At 47.7% G+C, this 17,307-nt stretch overlaps 1 pseudogene; it reads right to left on the bottom strand.

The window, feature by feature from the left end:
- Window positions 1–15,388: 15,388 nt before the first annotated feature.
- LOC147600919 (inositol 1,4,5-trisphosphate receptor-interacting protein-like 1) lies at window positions 15,389–16,390 on the bottom strand (annotated as a pseudogene).
- Window positions 16,391–17,307: the final 917 nt, after the last annotated feature.

The following is a 17,307-nucleotide window of genomic DNA, read 5'->3' as shown; positions in this document are numbered from 1 at the left end:
CACCACCTCAGCTCAGAAAGCAGAACTGGTAGCTTTAACCAAAGCCTTGGAATTAAGCAAAGGGAAGAGAGTGAACATCTGGACTGATTCAAAGTACGCATTTGGTGTGGTACGTGTCCATGGAATTTTGTGGAAAGAGAGAGGATTATTATCCTCGCAAGGATCAGATTTAAAATATAAAGAGGAAATCTTGCATCTGCTGCAAGCAGTCCAAAAACCGACTGCAGTAGCAATCATGCACTGTAAAGCACATCAATCAGGAAGTGCGAAAGAAGCTGTAGGGAACAGGCTAGCAGACAGGACAGCTAAAAATATAGCCAAAAGAAATGCCTGGCAGTTGGCGGTGATTCCTACTAAAACCGTTACACTACCAAAAGAAAGGCCTAAATATTCAGAAGAAGATGAGAAATTAGGAAAATTATTAAATGCTAAGAAAAATCTAGCAGGGCGGTGGGTTACTGCAACAGGCCAAGTAATAATTCCGCCATTGTTGATGAGGGAGATAATACAGACAAAACATAAGGAATGTCACTGGGGAGCAGAGGCATTAGTGCCTTTATTAAGGAGACAAGTACTGTCATTAAAGATGCTAGAGATGGCTAAGATGACAACTGCAAAATGTGAGATATGCTTGCAAAACAATCCAGTAGTAAAGAAAAAGGTTCGAATGGGAAAATTAAAATCAGGAACAGAGCCAGGAGACTATTGGCAAATAGATTTTTCAGAATTGCCTCGACAAAATGGGTATCGGTACATTCTGGTAGGGGTTGATACTTTTACAGGATGGCCAGAAGCCTTTCCTTGTCGCACCAATCAGGCAAAAGAAGTCATTAAATGGTTGCTGCAAGAGATTATCCCGAGATTTGGAGTACCAATTGGAATCTCCTCTGACAGAGGTCCCCATTTTCTTGCAGAGGTGGTCCAAGGTGTTAGCAAAATTCTGGGAATTACCTGGGATTTGCATACACCATGGAGACCACACTCTAGTGGAAAAGTGGAGCGGATGAATCAAACAATGAAAAGGCAAATTAGTAAAATATGTCAAGAAACCAATTTGAAATGGCCCGAAGCGCTCCCATTGGCTCTTTTACGAATTCGGGTTCAACCAAAAAGTGGAACATCAGTTAGTCCCTATGAGCTATTGTATGGGAAACCTTATGAATCTCCAGAGCCAAATTTGAATATGCATTTGAAAGGGAAACAAGATGTCTATACTTATCTGCTTTCTTTAGGGAAAAGATTAACCGCACTTTGGAGTGCGGTTCTCTGGAACAGACCTCTGTCTTTGGAGAATCCAGTGCATGATTTCCAACCAGGCGATTATGTCTATGTGAAGACGTGGACTTCTGAACCTCTCCAGGAACGTTGGAAAGGACCCTTTCAAGTACTTTTGACTACTTTCACTGCAGTTAAGATCGCCGAATCTGATGCACGGATTCATTATACCCGAGTAAAGAGGGCTCCAACACCTTGGCAAGTTGTAAATAGGGATCCTAAAACTTTGAAACTAACTCTGAGACATGTCTAATCATAAGTATTATCCTGAAACTCTGGGAAAATGGATTCTAATCTGGGGAGTAATGTTGGTGGGAGTTTGGTCAAAAGTTGTAACTGAGTCACAAACTGAATTGATAAAAGGGACAGGTGACGAACAGGTGATATACCTTCCAAAGAAATCCCAAGAGGAAAATTTGATGGTAGGATTGATCAAGGGATTTGCCAATTTACAGAATCTAACACAAATTACCGCATGTTTACCCATACCTAGAGCAGTCGGTGAGTCCATCCCATGGGGAATTCTAACGATGAATCTGACTAATTTGGAACATGGGGCAGATTGTGAGAAATTAATGAATCCTCCTCCTATTAATGACAGTTTGATGGCAAGAAATATAACTCGATCGATTAAGGAATGGAAATGTGATGCAAAAGAAACAATTAGTTGGGACTCAATATGGACAATGTCCATACTATCTCGATTCCAATATATGGCCAAAACTTCTTGGTGTTTTACTTGGGATGGCTCAATCTTTACAACCTGGCCACTAGTAAATGACAAAGGGACCACGTGACGAGAAAAGGAAAGTCAAGTGTCCTGGTGGAAATGTGAGAAAATATACGATTGTAGTACTAAAGACGTAGCAATTCAGGAGATTCCCCCTTTAGCCGCAGCCCTGAAATATGGTTGTCTGTGTAGAGGACTTAGAAATGACCTCCAATTGACAGAAACATTTAAACCAAAAAGGGGAACGTTCTTTAGTTGCAGGAGAGCTACCATTCGAAGCCCAGGACACTTAGTTTGGGCAATGAGTGATGGAACCTGGACGACTCATTTACCTATGGATGGAAAGGTAAAGCAAATTACTTTAAGAATGCCAACATTATGCCCGCTTTGGAAAAAGGCTCCTTTTAAAGGACCCTTAGAAAATTTGAGGATAAAACGAGTAAAAAGATCGGAAGAAGGTGATGATGAATGGAATGAACCCAGTACTGGAGTCAGAATTGGTTGGGCCCTAGAATCCTTGTTAACCCCTTTGGCCGTATATAGAAATCGAGAATGGTTATACCAACTAACAGGGCAGGTGGAGAAATTGGCTAATGTGACAAGAAAAGGATTTAGAGATCTAAATCTACAATTACAGACCACTTCCAAAATGACTTTACAGAATAGGATGGCTCTGGATATGCTTTTACTCAAAGAACATGGAGTGTGCGGATACTTAAGAGACAGGATAGATCATTGCTGCATACACATCCCAAATGTGACTCAAGATGAAGAAAAGCTGTGCTTGGAAGGACCCGGAGGCTGACACAGAGACAAGGATGTGTGTGATGCCTGCGTATGTACTCATATTGGACGTATCAAAATCCTTGACAGGTCTAAATTCCTCTCATATACACAAGTGTAGGACGTTTTACAAGGAGCCCATACCCTAGATTTTAGGAAACTGCATAAAAACAATTCCAGAGCCAGACTCTGCGTAAAGCTAGCCCCCGGGCTCTGCAAAGCCAACCACTCTCATCAGCGGCTAACAGATGAGATACTCTTTGGAGAGCCGTGCTGCCCAGACGCCCAGGCAGGACACTGTGACAAGCTTTTCCAGCCGCCGCTGGCCTGCATTCCCACGACTGCAAATGCAGGCAGGTTGGCTTTACTGCTGGGGCTGCATCGGTTTTCTCTTCCTCATGGCAGGAACGCACGCACAGCTCAGCACAAGCCCCCTCATGTCACTTTATGACGAGACGGGGGCAACGACCTTAAGAGCCACACGGCACTGCATGCCTGTTTTCCATCCTCCTACTCTTGCCCAAGACACTCTGCAATCAAAGGGCAACTCTGTCGAGACGAAGTCAAAGAGGGAGGCCCGGGGAAGGCTGAAATTTCAGCCGGGCACCCACCATTCACTCGGCTGCTGCCCCACACGGCCCTGAGTTTAAAGCTTTTCATCCTGTGAGCGTGGTGCCGGGAAGGCTTCTGCATCAGCAGTTGCCAGCCACTGGAAATGCTGGGGGTTCCCCGTGGAAATGGCGGCGGGGGGGGGTGGGGGGGGGCGATGAGCGACCCCACGGGGACCTACAGCTCGGGGCCGGCCCGGACTCGCTCGCCAGCCCCAGCGCCCCGCGCTCCCGCCCGCTGCGCCCCTCGCGCTCCGCCGCGGCCGTTGCGCCCCCGCGCTCTCCTCGCCTCGCGCCCGCCTGTGGCCGTTACTCCGTTGGCGAACATGGCGGTGCCGACACCGGTCCTGGTGCTGCTCCCCGCCGTTCTCGCCGGTATCGGGCGCACGGCGCCGGGGCAGTGGAGGTCTGGGGGAGGCGGGGGGACCGAGCCGGTCCTGGGGAAGCGGGTCGGTACCGTGCTCCGTCCGGTCCCATCCGCAAGGAAGAGGAAATCTGAAGCGGTACCGGGCACTGGCCGGCTTAGGGGGCGCGGGCGCGGAATCTAGGCCGGTGACGGGCATGAGCCATCCGGCGGCAGGGTGGGGAACCGGCACAGGACGGTGCCGGACACCGGCTGGTCGGGGGGTGCCGGGACCGGTAACGGACACCGGCTGGTCCCGGGAGCGAAGCGGGGGGGGTGGGGCGGGGGGAATCCAAGCGGGACCGTGCGCCGTTAACGCCAGTTGTTCTCTACAGGGCTCCTCTCCTACTCCGACGCCGTTGCCAGCTTCCCGGTGAGTGCAGCCCGCCCCGCCGGCCCCGAGAAGGACGATCCCACCCGGCCTCCGGGCGCAGGGCGGCCCCTTCCCCAGGGCCCCGGGCCTGACGCCGGGCAGGAGTGCCTGGCCCTGGCTCCAGAGCTGCGGGGCAGAGCAGGGGTCCCGGAGGGGTGGCCTGGCTCCTCCCGAGGAGGAGGGTAACGGCAGGTGAAACCTCCAGAGGCAGGCCGCCCCTCGGGGACCCCTGCTCAGCCCCAGGAGATGCCCAACAGCTGAGAGACCCGGGGCTGTTCCCACCCCCCGCCTGCTGGGGGCAGTAGCACACGTGCCTTGGCGATTCCCACCTCTTACCAGCTCAATCTGTGGTTGCCCCTTGCAAGGACTCGCCGTCCGTCCATCCCTCTGACGTTAAGATGTCAGAAGGAGCTGTGTTTTCTAGCACGCTTATGTCCTGACACCACAGCTGAAGCCATGCTAGGCAGTAGAAGCCAAGCCGCAAGTGATAAATTCCCATAAGAACGTGAAAGATAATGTGGCACTTGATAACGCCGTGCCAACTCCTGTTGAGCGCTCCTTTCTGTGCATAAGTGTGCCAGTATTCTTCAGAAGTTCTCAGATCAGAAGCTGCTGATCTGAAAGGGCCCAAGAGGCCTGTTTCAAACAGATTATCTTAGACTTCTTATGTACCTATCTTCCCCAGCTTGCCTGCCACAAGTATAATGTGTCTGGATGTACAAGGCAGTACCGTCCAGTTTGTGGGACCGATGGAGAGACCTACTCAAACGAGTGTATGCTCTGCCTTTCAAACAGGTAGTCACTTAACTGACATCCTAACTTTCCCTTCCCTATATGCAAGCAAAATATTCACCCACACATCCCAATTAACTGATAGGTTATTGGCTTTGCATCGTTCACACTCTGTTAAACTGCAGTTTTACCAGTGTCTTCTCAACAGTCAATCCCTTGCAACAGCTTTTATCATGGTACCTGTAAACGGCTTAGGTTGGTTTCAGTTAGCTGGGAGTATTGAATATTTGCTTTTGTAGTTCTTAAGGAGAAGCATCTCAGAGGAGTGTTGCCTGTCATGTTCATGCAGTACCATGTTGCCATTAAATAAAATGCTGGACTCTTCCACACTCCCCATCAGAAAACATGAAAGATCTCACCCAAAATGCAGATTTTATTCCATAATGTTTACATTCAAGATCCAGTCTCCTATATTTCCTTTCACAGAGAACAGTAAGAATGCCAGATGTTAGGAGAAAATACTACTTAGCCATTCAGATTGTTTAAAAATCAAGAAAAGGATCTCCTAATATTTGAGAGAGCGTATTTTATTCTTTAATAATTTAATCATTTTTTAAAACAAATTGAAAACATACAAAATCAGTACTTAATGAGCATTGTTACCCCCCATTACGATGGACTGGAAACATCTATAGAGCATCCTCCCAGTACAAACTGAGAGGAACTGCTAATGAATTGAATTGGATGGTGAAAGGAATTTATATAAATGAAATAACAGGATTTCTGTTTCCAGCAGAGGGAGGAAGTGGAAGTAGCACAACAGCAGTGACAGGCATTTACAAAATTACAAATAGACAGATCTCAAGAAAGGGAAGTCTGAAATATATTCCTGACTTTGGGCTGAGGGAAAGATGAATTGAGACTAGATAATTTACAAAATTCAAATTGCCAAGACAGAGGAAACATAGGCCAGAATAAGGAAAGTATCAAAGGTATCAAAGAACACATAAAGAAATAATATTTTGAAGAAGGTGTCAAAGTACGTTTAAAGGTATGCAGATCTGCAGAGTTTGGTAGCATTTTCACGAGAATACATCACAAACTATCCAAGCAAATGACAAATTGCAAAGAGAATTGCTAAGCCTACAATCTGGAAAAAAAACCCAGGGAATCAATGTGGGTTTTGTGTGTTGCACAGATTGCACACACAGTATAATCTGTGAAAAGGGGCAAAAAGAGGTGCTGGCATGTTACCTATTAGAAGCCTACCCATCTTTGCTGCCTAGGACGATGTTGGAGTGAGTTACTAAGAGACTGACTTGTAGACAGCCAGAGGTAAAAAACAGATTAAGCAAAGCCGATACAGATTTGTCAGAAATAATCCAACCAAATCTGTGAGATTTAGTTTTTTTTGGCAAGAGTAGGAACTTTTTTAGCAGAGTAGGAAGCAACAAAAGTGTGGCTCCATGACATGAGTAAAGTATTTTACATAGCTCCCCTTGATGTTCACATAAGAAGACAAATAGTTATTTAGCTGAAATTGTTAAAGAATGAAGTCACAGCACTTTGAAATGCTGTGGTTTAAAAGCAGTGATCAGCGTTTTACAGTCAAACTGGAAAGAGCTATAAAGTGGTATTTCCTTTAGGTGTGGTACATAATTCAGTATTTTTGTAATGAATTGGATATCCAAAACAAGACAATAAAAATTTGCAAAATAGCAAGAGATACAATGATCTGTGCAGGACAGTATCAAAATTCCCAGGGATCTGGAGAAATGGACTGAAATCAGTACAATAGAAGTCAAAGAGAAGTGCTAAGTATCACACATAGAGAGTGCAAATCATTGTTGTGGAAATATAGACAGGAGAGCATCTCAGTGTATTTGATCCTTTCTCAGAGCAGAATGATGGGCTTTGAGATCCAACCTTACATTTCTAGGACGTTTTGATCTTTAGGCATGATCCCTCCATTCCAGATGGGTGCATGGCAGATTCCTGATACAGCACTGCACATAGCACAAAGGGTTCTCCAGGCAAATCTGTTTATTTTCACTCAATTCCTTAAGTAATCCATGATGGGCCTTACATCTTATTAGTATGAGACATAATGTACATGTTTTCTGTGAAACGTGGGCTTTAATCCAGTTACACACACAAGGTAGATTTTTGTCTTAACCATCTTTTTTGCTAGTATCTTACATGCTCAGAAACATGCATTTTGATCTGAAGGAGCACAAGGTGATCAAATACTATCCTGATTTTTTTTCCTTTAATAATTCAGTAGCTGCCATACTCAGTAGCTTTCTAGTTCAGTCTGGAGTTGTTGTTCTATAGTGTTTGACTTGGCATGAACACAACAAGGATAAAACACTTGGAGCAAAGCTGCAGCACAACCTTGCCCATCCTGGTTCTGCAATGCACCATGTTAACTGTAAGACCAAAGCTGATCTTCATCCCTACCTTTTTTTTATTATTTTTAAAGCTTAGATCTAACCCATTTTAAAATGGGTGCTAGAATGCAATTCCCATCTCTTCCCCACTTTGTGTCCAGTAGCAGTGACAACAGCTGATCTTAGTTTAAACCTAGTCTGGCAGCACTACAGGCACATCTTTGGAAACAGATGCAGCAGCTTAAGCTGCCGCTGCAGGGTTTAGTGTAAGGGCTGTCCTTCTGCCAGAACTTTTCCTTACATCTTTACATCTGTTTCACATCCCCTGAGCTTGATTTTTCCTTTCATATTTCTAATCTGCTCCACTACCTTCTGGTTAAAAGATCCTTGATACCACTATTAGTACAGATTGTCCCTGCTTTTGGGTAATTGCAAGCCTCTTGATTTTCATGAGGAGTAAACCAGCTTGATTCTATTAAGATAGGGAAGCAAACTGAAGATCTAGGGCAGTTTGGATTCTATCACTTTCTTTTTGTATCTGTACTTGCTTGGTAAACTGAGATTTGTAACTGGAGCACCCCAAAGTACCATGTATGGGACTTAAAGAAAAAAATCTGATGTTCCCAAACTAAGGGAGACTTGGCTAAAATTTCCTTAAAGAAAATTCCAGCATTCAGAGAACCACACCCTCAAATTTTGGTGAAGCCTGGGATGCAGAGATGCATCAGGGTGCATACTGTTCCCACTGAATTCCCAAGTGAAAGGGGGAAATTTTGTAAGCATTAGAACTGGTTCCCACTTCAGAGACTGTGACATTTGACTTGCCTAAGTGCTTTGTAATGGACACAGTCCTCATGGCGGGATTTGCCATGTGGTTTGATACTTCTCAGATTTGCAGATGGCTTTATCAGGTTTTTACAAGTAACAAAGCCTGAAGTGAGGCTGTCTCTGGTAAGTTACTTGCTCTGTGTGTATGATTCATAAATCTTTGCATCACAGTTACTTTGCAGTAGTGTTTGCCATAAGTGGTGCAATTAAATGCATCGCTGCATGTAACTGAACACATAGAAAGACATGAGCGAGTCCTCTTTATGAAATGCCTCTGTTAAATCCAAGTCTAGTGCTTCTCTTCTAAAATATTTTTGTTCTACTTGCAGTGAAAATAAGAAGGATGTCTAGATTTTCAAGAACGGAATATGCCAGCCAACTGTCAAGAAAATGAGACAGATGTAGGCAGTCCAAATGGCAACAATGCCTTGAATGTACTTTCTGTGTAGCCTGTCTTAATAAATAAGTTTGCCTGTTTAAACAAAATACTGTTCCTGTATTAAAAAGTGTTTATAAACATAGCCATAATACACTTATAACTTGAACCGCAATTTATTTTCTCATGCAAGATAGATCATAGGGTAAGAAAGAGATGTCCTGACTGTATACCAGTAGGTCAGTTTTTTGGAGAAGGAAATGAATGGGTACCCGGTGTCACTCCCACAGCAAACCTGGGAGGCCCCAGCACCTCCACTGTGGGCAGTGCTGGCAGCAGCAGCTGCTTGTTGTTCCTGGGAGGATCTGAGATCCTGGGGAGCCACCGGAGGGGTTTCCTGTGGCGGCTAACAAAGCCTGGTGATGGCAGCCTGACGTACCAAGCCTCTGCCCCTGGCTCCCTGCCTGCAGGTTCTGCCAGCCGAGGGCAGTGACCTGGGCACCCTCTGCTCCTGCCCCAAGTAAGGGCTGTTTTGGAGTGCTGGAGGCACGGGCAGGGGGCACACAACCTTGGCTTCTACCTTTGATCCAAGCCAAGTGGCGCCTGCTCTAGCCTCGGCCCCGGACAATGCCTGTGTCAGGCTTTGCTGGGCAGTGGCAGCACAGGCAGAGATGTACAGCACACTTCATGCCTGATGAACATTTACAGGTCAGTGACTTTGGTTTTGAAAAACAAAAATGCTTCCGTCTTTAAAGGGTTCCTTTAAAGGGTCAAAGCTATCCTTGTCTCCCAGTACATGCCTGCTTTCATCTCTTTCATGCAAAGGCTAATCATTGACGGTGGGATGTCATGTGTGGCACAACAGGAGGGCTGGAAGTTTAGGCTAAAGCTGTCATGTGGAGACAGGAGTATGTGGACAGAAAAGAAAGCTAACCGGAGCCTCCCAACAAGGTATCAGTTGTGGAGGGAAAATCAATTTCTCTATTGGTGGCAAATCCATTTGAGAAAGTTCCTGTGTGCTCCCAGCTGTCATTTCCACATCCAGAACTAGAAATTTTTACTTCTTCAAATTGTGCCAAATGCCAAAGCACTTGTGTCCTATGCTATGAATTAGCAAGTGGATGGAAACAATAAGCTGTTTCTGTTTGTATTTCTATTTTGATAACTAATTGTGCTTACAAGGGAACTTTAACAACTCCAGTCCTGTTAGCTGTATAAATGTTCACAAATAAATGACCCTCAGTGCTGTCAACTGGATCCTTCCAGAGCTGAATGTAAAACATAATTGTATCCTTTCCCAAACTAAAAAAAAACCAAAACCCAAAAATCCAGTGTTGTACTGCAATTTGGCATTTATGAACCTCTCTAGATCAAAAAGTTGATGTCTCAGAATTTCAGTATGCGATTTAATGCGATTGCCTGCGGTGGTGCTGTTAGAGGTCCATTTTACCTACAGGTGTGGTAGGAAGTTGTCTAGATGGCAGATTGCTAAAGCAGCAAAATTAAGTGGCAAAGAGTGAAAGACAGCCTGTGGGTCTTGCATCAGTGGCTACAGTGGGTCAACACTGATGACTTCCACGTGCTCTAGTTGCCCAAAATTTGAACAACAATCTAATTGTTCCCAAAGTCATCATCCAACTAATGGTTTCACTGCTGGCAACTCTAGCCTTTGCTGCTCAGGGAAGTCACTCAGAAATGAGGTTTTTGAAGCCAGACTGTGTTCCCATGCTTCCTGTTTCCGGAGTGTGTTACTTGGAGGGCAAGGTGATGGGGCAGGCTCAGAGCCCAGTGAAGTACCCAGGTGCTGAGGCCACAGACACACTGAACTGCATCTAGCAGCCCTCTCCATCTTGGTACCCAGAGCTCCCTGGAGTGGGCGGCATTAACTTTTCCACAAAACCAAGTACTTCTTTTCTCTTGAGATTATGTTTCTGTTAAACTTTTTATATTGTTCTTCTTATTGTAATAAATAAACAGAATAATTGAAAGCAGGAGTTGCCCAGAATCTCCTTATTTTTATAAATTTATTTTCATTAGACTTTTATTTTCAGGTGGCTTACTGTTATTCACCCTCCGGGCAAAGTGTTTTTTGGATGGAACAGGTCTGAAAGTTTGTTGCTGTAGCTATGTTGCCCAACTTTCCTTTTGCTCTCTCTTGTTTCATTTTAAATGGTGCTTTATACTTCTTGCTGTTCTTCAAACTGTTTAAACATACATTTCTAGCTGGAGCAAAGAGATGTATTTCTCCTTGCCAGAGAGACTGGTGTATAGCATTGAGTCATGCCATGCCTGGCTCTGACAGGAATTGATAAAATCCCAGACTCCTTGAAATTAAAAGTTGACTAGTACAGGACAAGTCACCAATGCTTGGTGACCACCATGTTTGATTTATCAGAGACATTAAAATCCATATCTCACTTTGATTGCTCAAAGTGTTGACTGGCATCTACTCATGGCATTTATGAACTATTTAAAATCAGTAACTCAGAAGGATGTTACTGTAACCTTCAGACATCAGTAAACCTTACGACAAGCATTCTCATTAGCTTATTGTATCTGCATGAGGCTCACAAGGGATTATACTAGCTGAACGACAGCTAGTGAAACAGATCGTGAGACAAGGTATGAAAGGATCTCTTTTCTATCTGATGGGCGGATAATATTTTATTTGATTAGGATTTTATGGTATTTTATAGCTCCCCAGGATCAGCACAGTCTTGATCTGACTGGGAGGAGAATGTGCAGCCATCCATCTAGGTCAAATGAAGGTCATAAGATGTCTTATTGGCTTTTGCTAATGAAGGGTAGATATGAATTATTTTGTTCCTGGTTGAGCTACAAGAAGAGCTTTTTTAATGGATTAAATTCCCAACTCTTCCTCCTGTGGAAATATTTTTTAAAATAAAATTGTCCAGGAAATGTAGGTAAAAAAAAATGTTTCCTGGTCTCCACACACTGTTGCCCAGCAGACACTGCAGGTGTGTTTTCTGGGACAGCTGGACTCCAGCTCCCAGCTTAGTTGTGGGCAATTTGGATGTGCTCAGCCCCTTTGCTTCAGTCACTCTTTTGAGGATTTGCAGGTTTTCTCAACCAGAGGCGGTAACAACCCTCCCTGAATTGCTAGCAGTCTTTCAGGACTGAGGATCCTGAAGTACTCCTGGGTGTGACAGAAATGTATCAAACCCACCACGATTCCATTGATACATTTAAGGCTTAAAAAATATTGCTGGCTGTTGAAAACCCTTGTCTATGGGAGAGCACCTATCTAAAGCTGCAGAAAGGAGAGGTCTAACAGGGAGCTATGGTCTGAATCCTGTGGGAGACAAGTCAGCATGAAGGCCTTAAATTTGTGGATTTCATCTTGCTCCCTAGGCGGCAGCATTTGCTTTCTTTTAAAGCACTTTTTATTTTGTGATCTCAGTGCGGATGTAAGAAAGACTTCTTATTAATAATCGTTTGTATGCATAAACGTTGTGTTAGGAGCTGTGTCGTAGTTCAGCCTCAGTAGGGGCCAGACTACGCAGTATCTCTCTCACCCCCGCACCCTTCGAGAGAATAGGGAGAGGCAATGTAACAAAAAAGGCTCCAGGTTTCAGATAAGGACAGGGAGAAATCCTTAAAGTCACCATTACGGGCAAAACAGTCTCGACTCGGGGAAAACTACTTTTATTGCTAAAAACACCGCAGGATAATGAGACCGAGAACAAGATAACCTGCCCCCACCCCTCCCTCTTCCCGGGCTTCACATTATCTCTACCACCTTCCCCCGCCCCCCGAGCGGCACAGGGGGGAAGAGGGAATGGGGGTTGCAGTCAGTTCATCACGCGTTGTTATACGCCGCTGCTTTGGCGTTGGGGGAAGAACTCCTCACATTCCTCCCCTGCTCCAGGGTGGGGTCCCACCCGAGGGCCACAGTCCTTCGTGAAACTGCTCCGGCGTGGGTCCTCTCTTCCACGGGGTGCACTCCCTCCAGAACGGCTGCCCCAGCGGGCCCTCCACGGGCCACAGCCTCCTTCAGGCCTCCACCTACACCGACGTGGGGTCCTCCATGGGCTGCAGGTGGATCTCTGCCCCTCTGTGGACCTCCATGGGCTGCAGGGGGACAGCCTGCTCCACCACGGTCATCACCACAGGCTGCAGGGGAACAGACTGCCTCACCATGGGCTGCACAAACGTGGGCTGATCCACAGGCTGCAGGGGAATTCTGGTCAGGAGCCGAATTACTCCTGCCCCTCCGTCTTCACTGACCTTGGCGTCTGCAGCCGTTCCTCTCACCACAAAAATTCTTCACCACAGGCAGGCAGACGCCTCTCAGCATCTCTTCACATCTCATATCCTCTCCACTTCTTGCAGCCGGGCCGGGCTGAGTCGGGCCCACACAGCCGCCCGGCGGGAGGCCAGAGGCTGAGGCCTGCAATGCCCACAAGGCTCGCGCCTCCCCCTCTCTGCCCCTGCTCAGCATCTTCACATCTTCTCTCCTATTTTTTTTTTCTGGTTTCCCCTTCTTAAATACATTAGCACAGAGGCATTATCACAGAACATTCTGCTACCAGTTGGTTCAGCCTTGGCCAGCAGCGGGTCCGCCCTAGGCTCGGCCGAGTCCACTGAACAAAGGGGAACCACTTCTAGAGCAGCTTGTTCCAGAAGCTGCCACCTTAGCCCCCCCTCACTAAATAAAACCAGAACAAGCTGTTTCTTTCCATCTGTACTATTAGTGTCTTTGGTACACAGTCAACCTCACCTACTTGGCAAAGTTAACTTGCTTTTTTCCTAATCATTGAATCCAAGTGTGTTTGCTCGAAGACAATCTGCAATACATCGTTTTGTTAAAAAAAAATTAAATTATTCAGTGGGCAGATATCTCATAGATGAGCCCGTGGCATTCATTGTCATGCATAAGATTGCACTGAGTTCCATCTTAGCTTTATGATCGTCCAGCTGGTCACGCAGCAGTTGCTTCAAACCCTGTTCATAGAAGCAGCACAGGTTTCTGGACAGAGCATTCTTAGCTAGACGACCTCAGGAGAAAAAGTGACCTTCTTCTGTGAATCAATCTCACCTTTACACTGCAGAAAAATTAACGTTTTAAGTGCTTTTTTTTTGTCAACTGGTGAGAAATTATATAAGATTCTGGTACATTTGTTTTATTTTACCTTTTAAGCAGCTCTTAATTACTCTTTCTCACATTAGATGCAAAAGCATGTTCCTACTTAAGCTACTCTGTTCCAGTTTTCCCAGTGACAGAGGCCAAGGGAATGAAAAATGCGACTGTGAGGCTCTCTGGAGCAGAGAATAGGGCTGGGACTGAGATGTTGAACTTGTCTAGGAATAGTCCTGTGTCTCTGTAGGTTCTAGGGCATATTGCAGCAGCCTCAAACTGCTGGCCCAGAAGGGCCTGAGTTTCCTGGAAACTCTTTTTCTTACCTGCCAGTACGCTCTGGACACCCAGCAAGCCGCAGATGTCTGTAAATGGACACCTGGAGTGAACCCTCTCTCTTCACTCTGTTTGAAGAGCATCTGTCAAAGTGAAGAGTGAGTCTCTTGGGAAGCTTTGGGGCTGCTCTGCAATAGCTATCTGCAGGCATACTCTTACCTTCTGGAAAGCATTGGGAAACTCCAAGTAGCTTGTTTCTCACTGCAAATTTCTAAAACACCAGCTTTGCAATAACATGAGATTCCAAGACTTTCTGGGGATTTTTTTTTTTTTTTTTTTAAATGGAATCGGTGGTGTTCTGTAAACTGATGGATACGGTTGCCCCACAATATATTAGGAGACATAAATATAACTAGAATGCACAAAGCAGTAGTGAAATAACTGTGAATGGAAACTCACATCAATCATTAAGTTTATCTAATAAGAATCATAGAATTATAGAATCATTCAGGTTGGAAAAGCCCTTTAAGACCTCAGCCAAGATTGCTGATAAATGATGGAAAGTGGCTTGGTGAACACTTCTGCCAGCCCCCTCAGTATCATTGGGTAGATCCCATCTGGCCCTACAGACTTACGCGTCTAGATTTGGTAACTAACCAAATGTAAGCTTAGAACGATGACTTAAAACGTGCAGCCACTCCTCTGTGAGGTAAGGACACTGAATTCTGGAGGGTTTCCTTGGATGGCATCCTGATCCAAGGGCAGAGTCTCCAATTGAGAGCCGCTGCTCCAAGGAACGCTGCCTCAAAGGGGTCTCCCAGCAGACGCCAGTTACAACCCAAGGGAAACCAGGGCTTGTGGTCCGATACGGTCAGGTCAGCCCCATTGGTTAAGGTGGTCTCCTAGGCGTGCTCGTTACCTGGAGACCCCAGCAGCCACTGCGTGGGCTTGGCTAGAACTTTCAAGGGCTTTCCAGGCACACTCACAGAGAGTTGGTTAAAACAAATTCATTTATTTTCATTACAATAAAAATTATATTGTTATTTACAATGTATCAAATAAGGGGCCCACAGGGCCCATCAGTTCTTTCCAGTGGGATGGCTGGTCCCATCCCCTTATACGTGCTAACAGCACTCTCAGCTGCAATGGCATCTTCAGCTGGACCAAGGGAGACTCCCCAAACTCCCGTCACGCTCAGCTCCTCTCGAGCAGCGTCATCTCCACGCCTCGTTTGTCCACATCTGCGGCGCAGACTCCCCAGGCAGTCTCTGCGATCAGCCTGGCCCAGTGTGCGAAACTGTCGCCTTGGCCCCGTCCGTCTGAGAGGAAAGCAGGTCCTCAGGGTCACGGGCATGGCTGGAGAAGCCTGGGGCCACCAGCACGTGGGCGCAGAGCTGCAGACCTGGGACGTGCAAATTGTCCTGCTGGGTGGCCTCGCCCTCGGTCTGAAAAGCTGCACCTCAACAGCAGCGCAGGTCTCCGGCCGCGCTGTGCTGCTGGTGAAGGCGGCCTCTGCCTACTCCAGGCTCAGGTAGGACACTGAGCTGCCTTGCTGCACTGCAAAGGTCACCTCAGTGCAGATGTTCATCTTGGAGGGGCTTGTCAGCTGGAACCTGCAGGAGTGGGAGGAGGGCAGCACCATGAGCTGGCAGTCGTGCGACTGAGGAAAAAGCAGCCAGGCTGATCTCACCAGCCCTTGGGCCCAGCAGGCGATCTTCTCCACGTCTAAGTAGGAGCACGTGCAGAGGGTACGCAGGAGGTACGAGCTCTGATCCGTCCGCAGCTTGTCCTCGGGATGGTGGAGAAAGCACAAACTGTCCCCCAGCAGCTGCTCCCTCCAGCACATGCACTCCAGCCCCACACGCACGCTGCAGCGCCTTGCTGGCAGCTGCCCCGAGGTGGCCGGCTCCAGGCTGAAAGAGTGCCCGGGGGGTGGCCGCAGGAACACCAGCAGGCGCTAGGAGATGCTGTCCTCATGGATGCGCCAGGTTTCATAGCTGTCATCCATCCCAACAGCTGGCTGCATCTGCGGCATCAAAGTCCTCTTGGAAACCACTTGGCACGTTCCAAGGAGGTCGCCCACCAGCTTCTTCAGCACCCTGCACGTCTCAGGCAGGCCCTGCACTGGCGATGCACAAGCCAAAGACTTGACACCACTGAGGTCTTCCTCCTCATCTTCCTCCTTCTCCTCCGCCTCCTCGCTGCTGGAGCTGTCCTGCTCACTGCAGCTGACAGAGGCAAAGTTCACTTCCCTGGCCAGCCAGCAGATCTCAGTGAGCAGGACCATGGCTCCTGCCGTGGTCAAAAGCAGCCGGTGCTGCAACACAGACCGGAGGAGCCAGTCTTCCCACGTGCAGTTGCTCTGCTCCATCTCCTCCAGCAGCTGAGTCATCTCCTCACGCAGATACTCCTCACGCTGCTGCATCTGCTGGGCCGTGGCCACGTCTTTCTGATGATGGCTCTTCAGCCCATGCTGGATGGCCAGCACAATCACAAGGAGGCCAAGTCCGGCAGCCATGGCCTGGAGGAGGCAGGAGAAAAAGGGGCTCGGCAGGGCTGGGTGGCAGGGAGCACGGGACCGGGCCAGTGGGGCAGGAGCTGCCTGGAGCTGGGGGCCCGTAGGAGAGGTGGGAGGGAGCAAGGGCAGGGTTTGCAAGCACTGTAGGGATGGGAGCCACAGGCTCTTCCCACACAGCCTTTGGGCACTGCTGGCAACAGGCTTGAAGGGGCCGCGGGCCCTGGCTGGAGCCAGCATGGGGCCCGTCCTGCCCAAGCCGCCCTGATGACCAGCCCCTGGCTGGGCTGTGCCCCGAGAAAGGGCAAGGGACACCAGAGCGGAGCCTCCTGAGGCCCCATCGCTGACACACAACAGCGTCCTGACACATCCACAGGGCTTCTCTGGGCACTGCCACCACAGGGAGACCCAAGCACCTCTGTCCCCAGCCCCGAGGGTGGTGCCGTGCCCTGCCCTGAGGGGCTCGCCTCTCCCTCGGGGTTAGAAACCCCCTGGCCCCTCCTCTGTGCTGTCACAGCCACCACAACAGCATCACCCAGACGGCAGCCCCCAGCCTTTGTCCCCACCGCCCAGCTCAGTGGCTCCTGGCCATCACACCCAGTACAAACCCATCCGGCAGCAGGGAGCTCACAGGGACTCTCTTGACAAAGCAGGCAGACGGCTCCCATTGGTTAAGGTGCTGTCGTAGTTTGGCCCTGGTCAGGACCAGACTACGCCTTCTCTCTCTCACTCCCCCCCACACTCCAAGAGAATAGGCAGAGATAATATGAGAACAAAGGCTCCAGGTTTCAGATAAGGACAGGGAGAAATTCTTAAAGTTACCCTTACGGGCAAAAGAGACTCGACTCGGGGAAAACTATTCACTGATTGCTAAAAAACAGCAGGACGATGAGCCCGAGAACAAGATAACCTGCCCCCAC

This window comes from Chlamydotis macqueenii, chromosome 4 (assembly GCF_036417535.1).
Source record: "Chlamydotis macqueenii isolate bChlMac1 chromosome 4, bChlMac1.mat, whole genome shotgun sequence".
Taxonomy (NCBI): domain Eukaryota; kingdom Metazoa; phylum Chordata; class Aves; order Otidiformes; family Otididae; genus Chlamydotis; species Chlamydotis macqueenii.
Note: the sequence above shows the minus strand (reverse complement) of the source record. Positions and strands in the feature narration are given on the sequence as shown.